Source organism: Streptopelia decaocto (assembly GCF_964273445.1).
Source record: "Streptopelia decaocto genome assembly, chromosome: 14".
Taxonomy (NCBI): Eukaryota; Metazoa; Chordata; class Aves; order Columbiformes; family Columbidae; genus Streptopelia; species Streptopelia decaocto.
Window position 1 is genome coordinate 423,551 of NC_138669.1, and position 15,629 is coordinate 439,179.

The 15,629-nt window shown below is 46.8% G+C and overlaps 1 protein-coding gene across 10 annotated transcripts in view; it reads right to left on the reverse strand.

Moving 5' to 3' along the window:
- SULF2 (sulfatase 2) overlaps window positions 1-15,629 on the reverse strand; it is a gene marked incomplete at its 3' end in the record, with an annotated part of 102,163 nt that overhangs the window by 59,369 nt on the left and 27,165 nt on the right. The window contains exon 1 of one of the 10 annotated variants that reach the window (XM_082065129.1): window positions 1,238-1,392. The exons of 7 other annotated variants lie outside the window; for them this stretch is intronic. 2 more of the 10 variants (XM_082065127.1, XM_082065130.1) reach the window with 2 other exon arrangements.

Sequence of the window (15,629 nt, forward strand, 5' to 3'; positions counted from 1 at the left end):
CTCAAATCCACAATAATAAACACACTTCTCTGCAATGATAACCCAATAACTTGAAAGAGAATTATTTCATGGTTATATTTATCTTCACATATTTATAAATAATAAAGGTACACAGTCTTTAAGATGATTATATTAATTTGTATTAAGTACAGTAATACCCACAGACTTTTGCTTCTGAAAACACCAGAAGGGAATGAATGCAAGTGCTTTGAAATAGAAAAAGTAGGCAAGAGCAGTTCACCATTGCACAAACACATTCTAGCAAGTAAACAGAATTTTCTGTAGCCGCATACAAAAAAAAAAAAAATCATGCCATGCACATATATGCGTGTGTATATATATATATATATATATGCAAACACATACAGACATTCAGATGCACATACCCGGATGCGCACGGTAATTTGCTGAATGAGAAGCCAAGTGCCAGGGCATCAGCTGCCGGTGCGAACTCCGCTCCGCTCCGCACAGCACAGCCGGCGCCGCTGCCGCTCGGCACCCGCGGGAAACACCCGCGGAGGGCGCAGCTCCGCGCACGGCCCCTCCCGCACCCGCTCCTCCCCGCGCAAGGGGGCGCGACACGGTGCGGCCCCGCCAGGGCTAAGGGCTCCCGGGCTGGCACCGAGCGCCCGCCGTGCCGTGCCGTGCCGGGGCACGCACAGCCCCAAGGCCGGGGGGCCGAAGGGCCGCGGCGCGCCGGGGAAGCTCCCACCGCAGCCATCCCGACGGCAGCACCGCACCGCCCCGCCTCTCCGCGGCCTCTGCCGCTCCGGTACCCGGCGGCTCCCAGCCTCCCAGCCCCAAGCCCCCATTCTCGTAACGCCTCACTCAACTTCCCGCCCCGCCCGTCACCTATGCCGCAGGAGCGCGGGCAGAGCCGCTCGGTGCCGGCTGCATTCGAGCCTCCGCCCGGGCTCCGCGCTGTGCAGCCCGGCTCGGCCTCCGGGAGCAGGGCGGGCTCCAGCCGCCCCTCCAGCGCTCCCCGAGCGGGCAGCGCCGCACACTCACCGCGGAGCCGGCGCTCAGCCGCGCCGCGCCACGGCCGCTGCTCCCGCTGCCCGCCCGCGGAGCGCGGGGCCCGGCGGGGCGGAGAACCGCATCCTGCGGCCGTGGCGCCGGGCAGCGGCCGGAGCCCGTTTCCACCAAGCGTTCAGAGGAAGCGCTGGGGCGGGTGCTGCCCCCCCTCTTCTTCCTCCTCTCCCTTCTCCTCCTTTTGCCGTTTAAAAAGTTCATTTACCTCGAAGATCCTCCTCCCAGGCCTGACGCAATGCCCGGCGGCGCGCACAGAGGAAACCTGTTCCACCAGCCCCCGGCGGGTCCAAAGTCCAGCGGCAGCCCCGCGGCACAGAGCCCGGCGGGGAAGGACCGGCGCTGCGCGGCCGCTGGCTCCACAGAGCCGCTATGAGCAAAGGGAACGCTCCGGCGAGGGGTGGGGAGACTGAATTAATTGCCCTTCCTCTTTTACGCTCTTCTTGTCTCCGCTGGCTGGCGGCTGCCGGGCTCAGCCAGGCCCCGCGCTGCGGACCTTGGAGGCTCCAAAGGGGCCGGGGTCTGCCAGACCTGCACCCACACACCTCCGGGGAGAGGGTCTGGGAACACGAGACCCCCTTCCCCTTGTGCAGGAGAAACTGAAGGACCCCATAGTCATCGGTAACTAAGAAACGCTTCATGAAGCTCTCGGAGGTAGGGACGGTAGTGACAGCAGGGGCTGTCTGCACTAATTGGAGCAAGTTACATTCTACTTCTGGAACTCAGTGTTTGGATAGATATCCAAATATGCAATATCTTCGGTGTATTCTTTAAGGACCTCTTAAATATATATCTTTGAAAGATACTGATACATTAATTTAAAAATAATAATAATAATAATAACTTATTTGTTATTTTGAATCTGTATCTTTAAAATATGCATTAGAAAACAAATCAGAGAATAGAAGTTACTTTATGCCACTATTTTTATCATAAGGTGATGCTACAGTGAAAATGGATATCCTGTCCATTTTCAACCACATTTTCCTGTGCAAGAACAACAATCAATGGAAGAGGAGGAGTAAGAAACAGATTAGAAGAAGATGCTATTATTTCCCTCCCCGAGTCAGAACACAGAACACTTATACAGCTGCAGAACTAGCAAGGGAATATGATGGTTCCTCAAAATGCCACAGGAAAATGATGGCCTGTAGTTTAAAGTTAGAAAAGCCAGAGCAGAAGAGACTCACAGGAAGAGCTACAGAGTTCTAGAAGTAAGTATTCTGAAAAGCAGTGCAAGATAGATTTCTATAACTATGCAAATCCTTCTGTTCCATCTGTGATTTATTTGGGCTTTTGCTTTAAAACAAGCATTGCCTCCAGTGAGCTCACTCGGACTTTGCTGGAGAAGGCTAATCACCTTGAACTGCTTTGCATTGTTGGCTACATATAGATTTGACCCTAAAAACCCCCAAATGGCACAATTCCTCCAAATACAGGTATATCACTACCAAGGTACCAAGTGTGCTCCTGTATGGACTGGAACAAACAATACAAGTGAAGCACTTCATGTCAGTACAACTGCATCCACACTAGGGGTTGCAACAGCATAACTGTATTGGGATAAATAAACCGCTCCCTAGCAGGGACTTACACTCGCACAGAAGCTATGTGTAGAACAGGAGCTACGTCTTGCTAACATTTTGATTAAATTGTTATATTGCTTTCTGAGATAACATTTGACCTTTTGCTAGTGACTTTCATCTCACAATAAAACAATTGACAGACAATTAACTTTTACAGCACAGCCGTGAGCTGCAGCCTGATCGCTCACATTTCGGACATGGATTAGTGTCGGACAGGGCAGCTGAGTCACCGCAGAGCTGCAGCAACGCGGCGGGACGGAACCGGAGCAGCGTTCCTGCGTCCCGGCCGCAGCCCACGGTGCAGCTCACCCGCCACCTCCAGACACCGCGGGCACGGCAAAGTCACCGCCAGACCCAAGCAAAATAGAGTTTGCTATACAGTGATCGACACTTTACATTGGAGAAGGAAATGGACAAGCTCCCTGTTTACAATGTCATTTTTCTAGAGCACTAAATAGGATTTTCCATTATAAGAAACACATGACCTAATATAAAGCTACATGGCGAGTTTTCATTAAGACAAACTACGAGCAACAAAGATACTAAAACTAATATTAGCGGCATTAGTGCAGCAATCTAGATTTGATGTAACATCACTGGCAAGTCTGTCGCAGTAGATCGCTCATTCCAACAAAGGGCTATATTCGCCCCACAGTGAGTGCATGTAATTTCCATTAATGTTAATGGCAGTTATGCAAGTGCATTAAGAGGATAATATACCCCCTGGTCTGAGACAACCCTGCAAAGTGAAAGGTGCTTCCTCTTGAACAGAATGGGGTTTCCATCTCATGCATTTCAAAAGAACTTGTTCTGGCACTGTTACAAAACAGGACGGATAACAACTATTATGTACAGTTAATGAATAGATTCCAGAGTTAAAGCAGTTCAGTGATTTCAGCTAGTTTTCCTATTGCCAAAATTTCGAGGGATATAGACATATCTAAAGCATTGTGGTTTATTTGAAGTCTAGGGCAGCAAAATCACGTGGAATTACCAGTAGAACAAGAAGGTCTGAAAGCCTACTGGTGCAACAGGGAAGGAACTCCTTTATTCGCCATCTGGAAACAGATACAATTGGTATATATGGATCATCACAACTGATGAGGAGTTCAAAGGGAAACGGAGACGTAAGATCGTTCCCTTGCACTCCCACGCCAGAGCTTTCTCACCAGGTATCACCAGAACATTTCACGTATTTCTCACAGCATGCCATTTAACAGCTCGGAGTTATTGTGCTGTACCTCAGATAACAAACGCTGCCTATTATCTAAATAATTTGTCTAAACAAATCCCAGGATATACCTACTGAATTAGCAGAAAACAGACACGCAGGCATTTCTTTAAATGTCATCGCACATCTATTTGCATCGTTAGGCACATAAACCCTCAAAACAATTGCTCTGCATCTTCCCTGCACACCTGACCCCCAAGAGCTGCGGCACAGGACAGTAACGGAGCGACACGTGTGGGACTGTCAACCACAGGGCGATGTGCGGGGAGCGGGGGGCGCTCCGGCGCCTCGGCAGCTGGGACTCCACACCACCGCCCCCTCGCCAGTCCTGAGGCAGGAGCTGAAGCTCCAGGGCTCACACCTTGAGTTTACAAGCGCTTGTGGGGACATGTCCCCCACAATGGAGCACAGGAGTAGCGCAGCACGTCAGCAATACAGAGAAACAACTTCAGGGAAACAAGACAGCCAGAGAGAGTGCAAAGTCATTAAAAAACTGCCCCAAAAATAGAAGACAGGCAAGATGCTGCAGCGAGGCACGTCTCTTGCACTGTTGCAAACTCTGGTGTGCTTCAGAGCCCCAACAGCGCTCGCTTCTCACGTCACACAACGCTGAAAGAAGGGCTGGCTTGCACACTCACAGACACTTCACGCCTTCCAACTCTTCCTCAGACTTGCTAATCTTTACAGTAACTCATCACACGGAAACCTCTCAAACCATTAGTCAGTTTGATGTCTCCTCTCTGCTTTTGTATTTTTTAATGTATACGCACATGCTCTGAAACTTTTTTCAAGGCCTAGAAATAAATCCAAGAACAGGACAGGAGCCTGATCTCTCTTGTTTTCCTCAGTGTAATTTCTTACAGCAATTGGTCCAGAGTTACACTAAAAACACCGGTCGGTGCCCTTATGGCAGTATAGAATTTAATTTTTCAGTTCTTAAAACAACTGCATTTCAGTTGCATAAAATGTGTAACTAGTGCTTCAAACAAGGAATCAGAATCCTGCTAGGAAAACATAGACAGCACAACACGCTCCGCTCGATCCCCCAGAGCGCACGCGCTTCGTACCGCGGCCGCCAGCGCAGCGCGGGCACTCGCTCTCCTCTTGGCTTTTAAAGTCAAGCTGCACTTTCTATAAACACACAATCACATTATGGGGAAATTGCTTCTATGCTTTAAGGTGCTACGAAAATGGAAACGGGCAACACAGCCAAGACAAACAAAGGAGAAGGGAAAAATTCACCTTGCGCAGTTGATCCAAATGCCAAGCAAAGAAATGCACTATACTCTTCAGCGTGAAACTAAAGATTAAGCATACTATATATGAATTTAGTTACAACTGTAAGCGTACGATGTGTCAAGATACTATAATTCTAGTTTAAGACTAATCAAATGAATTCCCATCGTAACACAACAGTGGATGCAAGTTATTCGGCAAAATATCGAAGCAGCGAAGATGCTGGGGAAGTTGTAACAGTACCAAAGGTACCACCCCAGCGCTCTGATACAGTGACAGCTTAGCTATGTGGACAGCAAACGCAAAGCAAACCTTTCCTGGAAAGCCAAACAGGAATTCATAAGAAAACTCTATTAGAATGATACTGAAGTTCACACACAAAATTAATATCTGTGTTCTGAGCATCAATATTATTAATAAGGCACCAGATGCACCTGAATATCTATACAGAGGACACAAATGCAACACATCACTGCTGGTCACACCGCCCATATACAGAAGACAAGAGATCGACAGTGAGAAAAGCAGCCCTCCTTTTCCCCATGTGTAAATTACCTTTACAACAGCTGCTCGTAAGCACGCAATGATTTAATAATTTATTCAGATTTTTTCCCATCCTGACCTGATTTTCCCTTGCAGGCCTTCACCACATTTTAGCGCGGTGCTCAGGCCGCCTGTTCTTACACCTGGGTGTTGAAATATCCGGCTGTGGAGCAACAGGACGACAACCAGCTGAACGCACAGTTTAACTGACAGCCCCTGACCCAGCGACGTCCAGAACGTGCCCTGCAACCCTGTTTCTTCTTCTCAGCTTTGAGTTTGGTTTTTTCATACATCTGTATAAACAGATCTGACTTCTGATCACCTTCGGAAAATTTCGCCTAAAGCACTGAAACCAATCCTCAGCCACTGTCTGTGTTCAGAGTCATGGGCAATTAGATAAAAGGTCCCAATCGTGTCATCTGGCTGGCACCCTGCTCTTCTACCTCATTACCTTGCTTTCAACCTTTCATTTTATTTCTGTCACATAAACGTCTATTTCAGGGCACCGATACCTGTGTTTTCTTCGTGTGTACAGCACATCACAAGATCCAGCTGAGCCCCTTTGCTATTCAATACCGTCACTTTGAGTTATTATTTGTAATCATGATTTCTCTTTTCATTTGAGAAAAATACTTAGCTCTATGTCATTTTCTCTAGATTCACAACAGCATCCTCTCTATTTACCGCTTATTAAACCAACCCTACCTCATCGCCATTGTAGGAACATTGCTGGCTGCAGTTATATTTAGCAAGGAACAAACTGAGCCCCATTGATCCATCTAAACATAATATCTTAATTTTTATTATTATTTTTAAATATCACAGCTGCTTAGAATACTTTTTTTTTTTCCTGATTTCATTCGTTCCTTGAAAATGATGTCTGACCCCGAATTCAGAGAGAATTTGATTATTAACTATAGTAGAAGCACAGTCTGTATTTTTCGGCGTTCCCAGTGAGCAGCACGTTACAGGTCAGGTACCACCCACGGCCAGTCTCATCTACAACCTGCAATGGAGTGAACTGATTGTTCAGCAGTGGTTGGCGCCCCCAGGAAACGGGCTGGAAAACTGACGGAGCTTCCCGCAGGCCCTGGAGCTGCAGCTGAACGCTCCCCATGTCCGGCACTCACTGGTGCTCCAGTTAGCTCCATGTCATCCGTACGACGGGTCACTCTCACCGCTGATGACAGTAAGAATTCCTGAGAAACAGGCCAGTCCCGAAAGATAACAGAAGCCAACCACCTCCCCTGCAAATGGGAGCGTCCGACATGAGAACAGCCCTGCGTGTTTCCTCAGAACTGAGGGACTCTGTGGAGACAAGGCCGATGCTCCGAGCCGGAGGAGCTTCTCACCGCACACTGAAGAGCTGCTGGGCAAACTCCAGATACAGAGCAACCTGGTCAAATGAGATTTCAAACTTAAAATCTGTTTTTGCAGATTGGGCTCATACGTTTTTCTGAAAAAAGAAAAAAGCGGTATCCACACAAAGCTCCTGGAGGCACCTATCCAGTCATCACAGACTTGGAGCAATGGAAGCGCTAAAGCAAAACCAGAAAGTGCGAATGATGATAAAGTGCCAATCAGTATTTACAGCTCAGTATCGTAATGGGTTGAATTTTGTTTACTAGCAAAGAAATAGGTCAAGACAAACTTCAGGCTTAATAATTTCCAGTTGAATGGATTTCTAAAAAGGCCAAAACCTTTAGTGAAGTTCAATATTCCATCCAAGGTTCCTGGCTGTACAAGAACGTCATTCCAGGCATTTCCTACCACCAGCAGACTTTGGGCTTGTGTATTTCTAAACGCACACAAGGTCACAGACCAGTGTTTGTTCTGACGTGCTCCTCCATTCCCACCAACGCGCACTCCTGGCTGTGAACTATCAGGCTGTTTTCATGATTTATTTATTTGAAGTTATCTGGTAGTAGCTAGAAAGTCAATAGGTGCATGTTAAAATGATTTTTCTTAATTATTTAAGGCTTCAGAAGATTAAAAAAAACCTTAACATGAATTGAGAATTCACTAAATAATGCTCAAAGACTAAGAACATCTACAGCCTTTTTAAAAATAAATAAGGGACCTGGCAAGCTAACTTTGCGAACAACCATGAGAATAACTAAGATTGCTAGGAACAGTCTGCTGCTCCAGATTCAACCTGTTGCATATTGAGTAGAAAACATTGGCATTTGTACACCGACACTAACAGAGAAGCAATGATTAAGATGCACGGCCACCCTCTTCCAGCCGGTGGAGTTGAGATAACGTCCACTGTGTGACGAACGGGCGCCGTGTTGGTGAAAAGTGCTGTCACCGTGGGGGATTTCTGAAACGGGGTCTGTTCCAAGGTGTCCTTAGGGCAGCTGACTCAGCACCTCAGATGGCAACTGAGCACCAGCAGCTCCCGAAGCAGCTCCCGAGAGACAAACAGGCGTGAAGACGCAGTTGACGTTCAGCAGCAAATGCATCCAGCTGGGATGTAGTAAAACCTTTTGCTACAAGAGCCTCATTCCGTGTACTCCTTATGAGTCCACTTCAGTTCATTATCTAATGAGACTCCTCTAGTAAGATGAGATAAATTGTTATAGAGTAAATAAAATGTTGTGGTCTAGGAGGACAGAACAGCATCAACTGATCAAATGCGCGTTCTGCTCTACAGAGAAGTACATTAATGCAACCCTTTGTCAATCACAAGTTCCAGAAGCTTTATGCCAGGTGAGCTGATCGATGTTTAAAGAATGAGAAATCTCTTATCTAACAAATTTTCGGTTAGAACGTTCTCCTGCGCATAGCAACACCTTTCAGATAAAACAGGGGTTCAGACAGTTCAGAATGATGCCAGAACAGATCCAGCAGCAACTCCTCACACAAACAACACCGGCACAAATCTTGACTTGCTTTTGAAATTATCGCATATCTCAAGCGTTTTCCCAGAATGTCAGTTGGAGACTTGGAGGAAGGAAACTTGTTTCATACTTCGCAAGAAGATTCCAGGATGTCCTGCATGCAAACTGCTGAGTGATTTTAATATCCTGCCCGCAGCAATTTTGAGACTGTGAGTCATTTTGAGAGGAGAGAGATGAACAGGATATGATTGGCATGGTTACCACGTTGTTTAGCGATTTCATGAAGCCAGTCCTTCCAAACAGGCCGTAAGGGTTCTAACATGATACAGAAACCATCTCCCAGTACAGACAAAGAACTCGCCTCGAGGAGAGAAAACATTGCTATCAAGCAACTTTTGCTGAAGACAAAAGACATGATGTACTTTATGAGCATGCGGAAAGAACCAAATTCAACTTTCGCAGGTAATGATAATCACAAAGTTTGATATAGCTTATCTACTATTAAGCAATTCAGCTCACAAGACCTGAGAAGAATCGTGTGTTTGCCCAAGGGACGGCAATGCCCATGTTTCTAAGACAGTTGCAGATCTCCAATTGTTCGTAACAGAGAAGGCAGCCTGTGGTCTTGGACTAAAATCACAGAAGTACCAGCAGCACAGAGCAGGAGAAGAGAGTTGGAAGCTTAGAGCGCTCTGACTTGCTCTCTTCCTCGATGTCTCAACCATGAACTGCTGACCCTCAGTCAGTGTCTATATGAGAAATGAGTTCGTACAGAATCACTGGGTGACCTCAGGGAAAAGAAAAGCCATCTTTTTCCTGTTTCTCAAACTTGGAAAGTAAAACATTTTTATAAAAGCTGTTTTAAAACTCTAAGTTTTCATTCAGCTCTTGTGAGATCCTCAAATTGCGTTTGAATAAGAAGCTTTTTTCCTCTTCTAATGCTTACGGAGAAGGCTGTAGATACCGAGGAGCTCCTCAGGAGGCACAGCGGACCGGCCGGGCCCCTCCAGACCGGGAACACGCTACTCACCCCACCCTGAGGAACCAGAGCCGCTTTAAAACATGAGAATTGTTTTGCTATTTATATGTCTAATCCCCCGATGATTCAGCTGCACAGGGAACTAAGAGTTCATATGGCTTGTATTTGGCCACAGATTGCCCGAAGCAGTCTTTATACAATACTCGCATACAGAGCAAGCCCATCGAGAGGACAGACAGACACATTCCTTTTGCCTGCTCAGACTCTAAGCCCTCAGAGCGAGGATGTGCAGAGTGCGAGCCAGACGTTCTGTCAGATCCCAAGTCCGGGTTTCACAAGCAGTCAGCATTTGTGACAAGTGAGATCTGTGGCAGAGCCTCCTGCAGAACACTGAAAGAGCTGCTGGGAAAGAAAAGCCACACAGACTTTCCTCATGAGAGGGAGACAGAATCCACTGTCCAATTTCCAGGTCACTAGCTCGGCAGAACGGGTCTGTCTTTGCAGGGCCCAACATCACAAGACTTATCTTTGCTCGAGGGAAGTCTTTCTGTGAGGATCTTCACGTGGCGCTGCAGCGCTCAGGACCTGAGGAATTCCACGTGTCCAACTGTATTTTCACAGTGCTCACAGCTCTGACTCGGCTCTGTGCTTTCCCACCTCGTGCTGGGCAGCGAGACGCAGGGGACGCGCCGATGAGTAGGAGCAAGGGCGCTCTAGTCACTCTTCGCTTCAGAAGAAAAGTGGTAGAAGCTCATATAAGAAGTCCCTACTCCCTCAAATGAAGAGAGGTTAAAAGACAAAGTAGCTGAGAGAAGTTCAGCTGGCAATTCACTCCACTGCTGAAGGCAGAAATTCGATGGCCTGAGCTGCCGCAGGAGCCACAGTCCCGGCACCTCTAGCGAGAACGCCGGTCCACCTTCAAATTCCACACCCTCGAGGAGAGAGCAACGAGCTACACCACAACACCACACGCATGCTTTGTTTTCTGAAATTAAAAAATCTAAATTTGGTTTTAATATCTTTTAAAAATGATCTTCTATCAAAAGTCTCACTGGTGCTGGTTCACTGGCTGAGAAAAGGTCAACCCAAGAACGTGTCTGCCAGAACATATTTCTCCCGGCTGTGTTCCAAGCTGGCAGAAAGACAGGAGTAATTAAGATGGATCCAATACATCTAAACTTTCCATATGGACAGTAAGTAAATTAATGTGTTTAGATCACTTCTTCCCTCAAACAGCTCCAAAAGGAAGCAAAAGCCAGAAAAGACGAGAAAGAGAGAATCGGGCATAGCGTGAATGCCAACAAGAAACAGACTGCACATAGTAAAACCTAATACATTCAAACAGAACCAGGAGTTTAACAATGCAACCTGAGTGATTGTATCAAACACAAATGAAGTGCCCGGGAACACAGGTAACACCGTGCTCAGCAGGAGCAGGAAGCGAATCGGTCACAGCCTTTGCACCGTCTGCCTGCCTTCGCTGGCAATACAGCGTCTGACGGAGCTCTCGCAAGCTCCTCCAGAAAGATGCTCTTTGTTTCTTGGACCATAGTTCAGTCAAGAACGTTAAAGAAAAAGGCTGGATTAACTACTCGACAGTAACTGGGAAATACCTCAGGATACTAGTTTTGTTCTTCCAAGGAAAAAGGATTAAAATTAAAATAGCTGATTTTAATGGGACTTAAAGATCAATTCCAGACCCCACAGCAAATTAACTGGACGTGTAATAAAAAGAGGTTGCTGCCAAACTGCTGAGAAATGTCGCTGGGCAAGCGATCTGGGGCTCCACGGTGGCCGCCCCGTACCCGCCTCCCGACCTCGCCGGGAGGGCACACTCACCATCAGAACCACCAGATGAAATTAAACGTACAGCGTGTCAAGTTCCGCAGAGGAGACGCAAATCCTCGGAAGAGATCTCAGTTGATGCCATGTATTTATGGAAGACATACATACGTATAAGATAAATGGATTCCATACGAGTACTTAGGGTGAGGAGAGTGCAAAAGAGTAATAGATCAGAGCAGGAATTTATTTGAAGAGCCAATAGGTCACGGGAAGCATGAGGAGCAAAGAGATCCCAAAGTTAAAGGATTTTTAATAGGAGAGAAAGAAGGAAGCATACACAAGATACATCGTGGCGATAATGAAACCCAGAACAGCGATGATGTGCCCCATTAAAAACCACGGGATTAATTTAAGTATCTAGAATGTGAATGTGCAAGAAGTTGCGACTGAAAACTAAGATAATGATGAGATTTGAATTCAAAATAGCTGAAGTCACCCAAGACTTCTCGTACTAAAGACATAACAAGTCCTAGCGCCTCGTTTATTCAGAGGTGGAAAGCAAACACAGCAGCTTCACCACTGCTCTGTTTCTCCTACTGAACGAAGAGCCTTGGGAAGCCCTGAGCTGGCCAGCAGAGGGTTCAGCGCCGCGGCGGCCGCAGCCCAGCACCGGGACCTGCCCGTCCTGCAGCACCCCGCGTCCCGGCTGCGGGCAGGGGCTCTGCAGCGCCAGCCTGCGCACAGCGCCGACCACCCCGGGTGCAGGGGCGCTGGAGACACCTCAGACATCACTCTCTGACAGTTTAAAACTCTTAAAATAGGGGACTTCAAGCAAAACCCGTAGCGCTGTTTCCTGCGGGACCGGCTGTGCTGGAAGGCTTTCTCTGGCGCAGACCGCTCCTAACTCCACAGGCTACAGCTACACACAGCCAAAAGATTCTTTTCTAATTATGTAATAGAGACTGTAATTTCTGTATATTTTCCTCCTCTTTGGTGAACAAAGGTAAGGAAAACGTGTGTCTCTGGCCAGTCTTCTCCTTCATTGATAGCCCAGGAAAGAAATAGCTTAGAAACATTAGGCATTGTTGAGCATCTATCACTAAATTATTCCCATTGTCCCACAGAAGCTCTAACTTTTAAATTCTCTTCTTTGCCTCATATCTTTGGAAAGTTTCTCTTTTCACTCTTTAAGTAATATTCCTTTTTTCTCCCTGTTTTATTGAGTACAGTTACCATCTTAGTCCCATCTTACAAGGCTGATCTATGCCAGTCATTTGGTTCCAGTTCAACGTTTGACTATTGGCATCCTCGTACACACATTCATAGTCACTGATATTTGTGATTTTTTCTTCTCTGCCAAACAGTCTTGGCAACTCCCAACCGCACAAGCATCATCCCATGTTCACTGTGAAGGTCACACACCGGCCTCCTCACGCAGCACGCGCCCCACGCTGCAGAGCACCTGCACGCAGGCAGCGCTGCGGGGTCAGGTTTCCCTCACTGCATTTTAAACCGGCTGCGGCGGTGCCTTTTTTAGTCCTTGGAAGATTGATGATGCCATTATTTGTAGTACTCAGCAATAAATCTCTGAGTTTAGGCTAAAGTGAGCACTTTTCCCTACTTCGTGTCTTCCATTACACTGTTATTCATCATGTTTAATCATTCATTTACGTCTGACTGCTGCTGCGCTTGGGGAGGATTGGCACACTATTGATTTTTGACTTTTCCCCTTTAGCAGCTGGGTAAAGGGCTTTGCGGCCGCTTCATCAAAAGTGAGCAGGACAGGGGGGCGGCAGAGCTGGGAAACAGCAGCTGACAACGCGCTGGTGCGGCGAAATGAGGCGAGCAGTCAAAGAAAGCAAATTGTAATCAACTGCAATCAAAGTGGATACCACCAGGAACCACAGAGCACAGAGTGCTCCTCTGCCCAGCAAAACACCATCCTGGGAAAGAGGAGACCGAGATTAAGCAGGAAGGTTTACAACTTCAAATTCCCACAAAAAAGAAAACTGCTAAGCCACGTTCTGTTACAGAAGCGTTAGATAATGTAATTTGGCTTAAGTATCTTCTCGGTTGCTCATAAACCGTTTCCTTCAGAGCCACTTCAGCCCCCAGCAGCGAGCGCCCAACAGGAACAACACGGGCAGGATTCCGAGAGCCAACTTATCTCCTGCTTCCCAGAAAACGGAGGTTTTTTAAGAAAGTCAAAAGAACTCCACGCCTACCTTAAAACAATTGTAGATAAACCCTTAACTTCTGCTACGATATCTAGCAAATTATGCAAAACTCAACAGATGTATGTACAGTTATCTCCATAATGAACAGCATGGTAATGCTGGTTTCATATTCTATAAAAGAGGTAAAAAATGCACAAGATACCCACCATTATAAAATTGTTCAGCTTCTTGTATAATACACTTACGTGTATGTTCTCTTTTCAGAAAGGAGGAACTGAAACCCAGAGGACTGTGGACGTACCAATCACAGAGCTGAAGTTCCTGTTCCTCTTCCCTGGGATCCCCAGCATCTTTCCTTTTTTTGGTGGCCCTTGATCTCATCATCTTGTCCTTACTTATGTCACCCCAATTCCACTAAGCTCAGCATATCATACTGTGACTTAAATATTTCAGAAGTTGAATAGTTGTGTTAATAATTAAGGAACTTTTTGATAAAATGTCTTTGTTTGGAAGCACAGGTCAGAACTAATTTTCTACCAGCACCAGCCTCCTTCTCTTGGTTTGGGGTATTAATGGACTGAATGCCAGAAGTGCTGAGCGCTCCAGTGAAAGGTCATTGAACCGTAAATGCTGAGCACTTCTGAAAGTTAGGCCAGTGTCTTTCAGATTCTCTCTGTTACCATCTGAAAAAGAGAGGGCACTAGTATTTAACAGGTGAATTCTTGGCCCTGCATGGCCTATACAAGATCTACCTTGAAGCTAAACATTGCAACAATAGAGGCAGAGGGAAGCAGGTCAGACCACATGCCAGTGACCACTATCGGCAGCTGGCGATTCAAGTACTATTTTGGCAAAGGCTGCTGCAGACTTTCCAGCATAACTTATCTTGCTGTGTGAACTGGGAACGCACCAGGTGTATCATCCACAGCATGACTTCAGTCTGGCTCAAAGAACCCGGGAGAAGTAGCTCTGCTCTCAAAAATGGTGCTGTTGCAGGGGAACGCCTGTTCCCAGGCTTTGTTAATTGAACGGAGATCATAGATGAACTGTTTATGAGAGTGAAGTTGATCTTTTAAAATGTGATAAATGACACAAGCTCAAGAAAGGAAAATCAATAACGATGAATCTTTAAACATAGCACACAAGCCTGCATATGTGCAAACAGCGTGGGGCAGCGGGCCTGGCCAGCTTTCCTGTGTCTGGCAGAAGAGACTCTCCAGCAGAGTGGGACCTTTGGAAGCAACTGCAAATGGACTATTTCAACACTGCACCATATACACAAATTACCGGCCAATTTTCAAAGCCTTGCCCAATTACACCTACAAGTTCTCTGCTCTGCCAATTTCTCACAATCTGCTGCGTTAACACGTAACTCGATAACACAGGAACAGGAAATTACACTGTCACTAATCCTTGAACACGAACAAGATTTACAAGCTCCCATACCCATCTAAACACCCAGACAACACCTGGATTTTCCCAAATTGGCTCACCACTGCCCACCAAAGGGAAGGTGGTAAACTCACATACAGGAACAGCGATACGCTTCTTTAAGCAAACCAAACCACAGATTTGTGGTCTGTTGCTTGCTGCCCTATGGCAAATAGCCTGTTGTGACCACTTGTTACATGGCTGTCCTGCATCGTCTCTCTGCGCAGGGCTGCGCACTCGCGGTGCTCCCGGGGCCTCTGTGCTGTGCTGACGCCCTCCAGAGCCGTCCCACTCGACTCTGCGTTACCCTGCTGCTCACCGCCTTCACCTCTGCCGCGCAGCACCAAACACGGGTTGGACACGAGCAAAACCGATTTGCCTGCATGACTTAAAACCAATATTCACCACTCTGGTTCAATTCTACTGATTGCCCCGATTACAGCTCCCAGCAATGGGCTCCCCACACAGCCTGAAAGTCTGAAAAGAGCAGCAGCAAAATTAATGGAAACCAGGAATAGAATAATGGAAGCTTGTTAGTTACTTAGACCTCAAAGACCTTGAATTCCACAGTTCCTGGTTGGCATCGTGCACTGAATCACAGAAACACGCAGCACGCTGCAGCACTCCGCACCTGCGCTGACGCTGAGCACGCCGCTTCACTCCAGGGCAGCCTTTCAAGGATGTAACACAAGTATCTAAAGCAAAAATAATAAGTATTGAACACAATAAAGCAGACACATTTCATTGTGATATAGTGCTAAATCATTATATTTGGAAGAAGGGAACTCT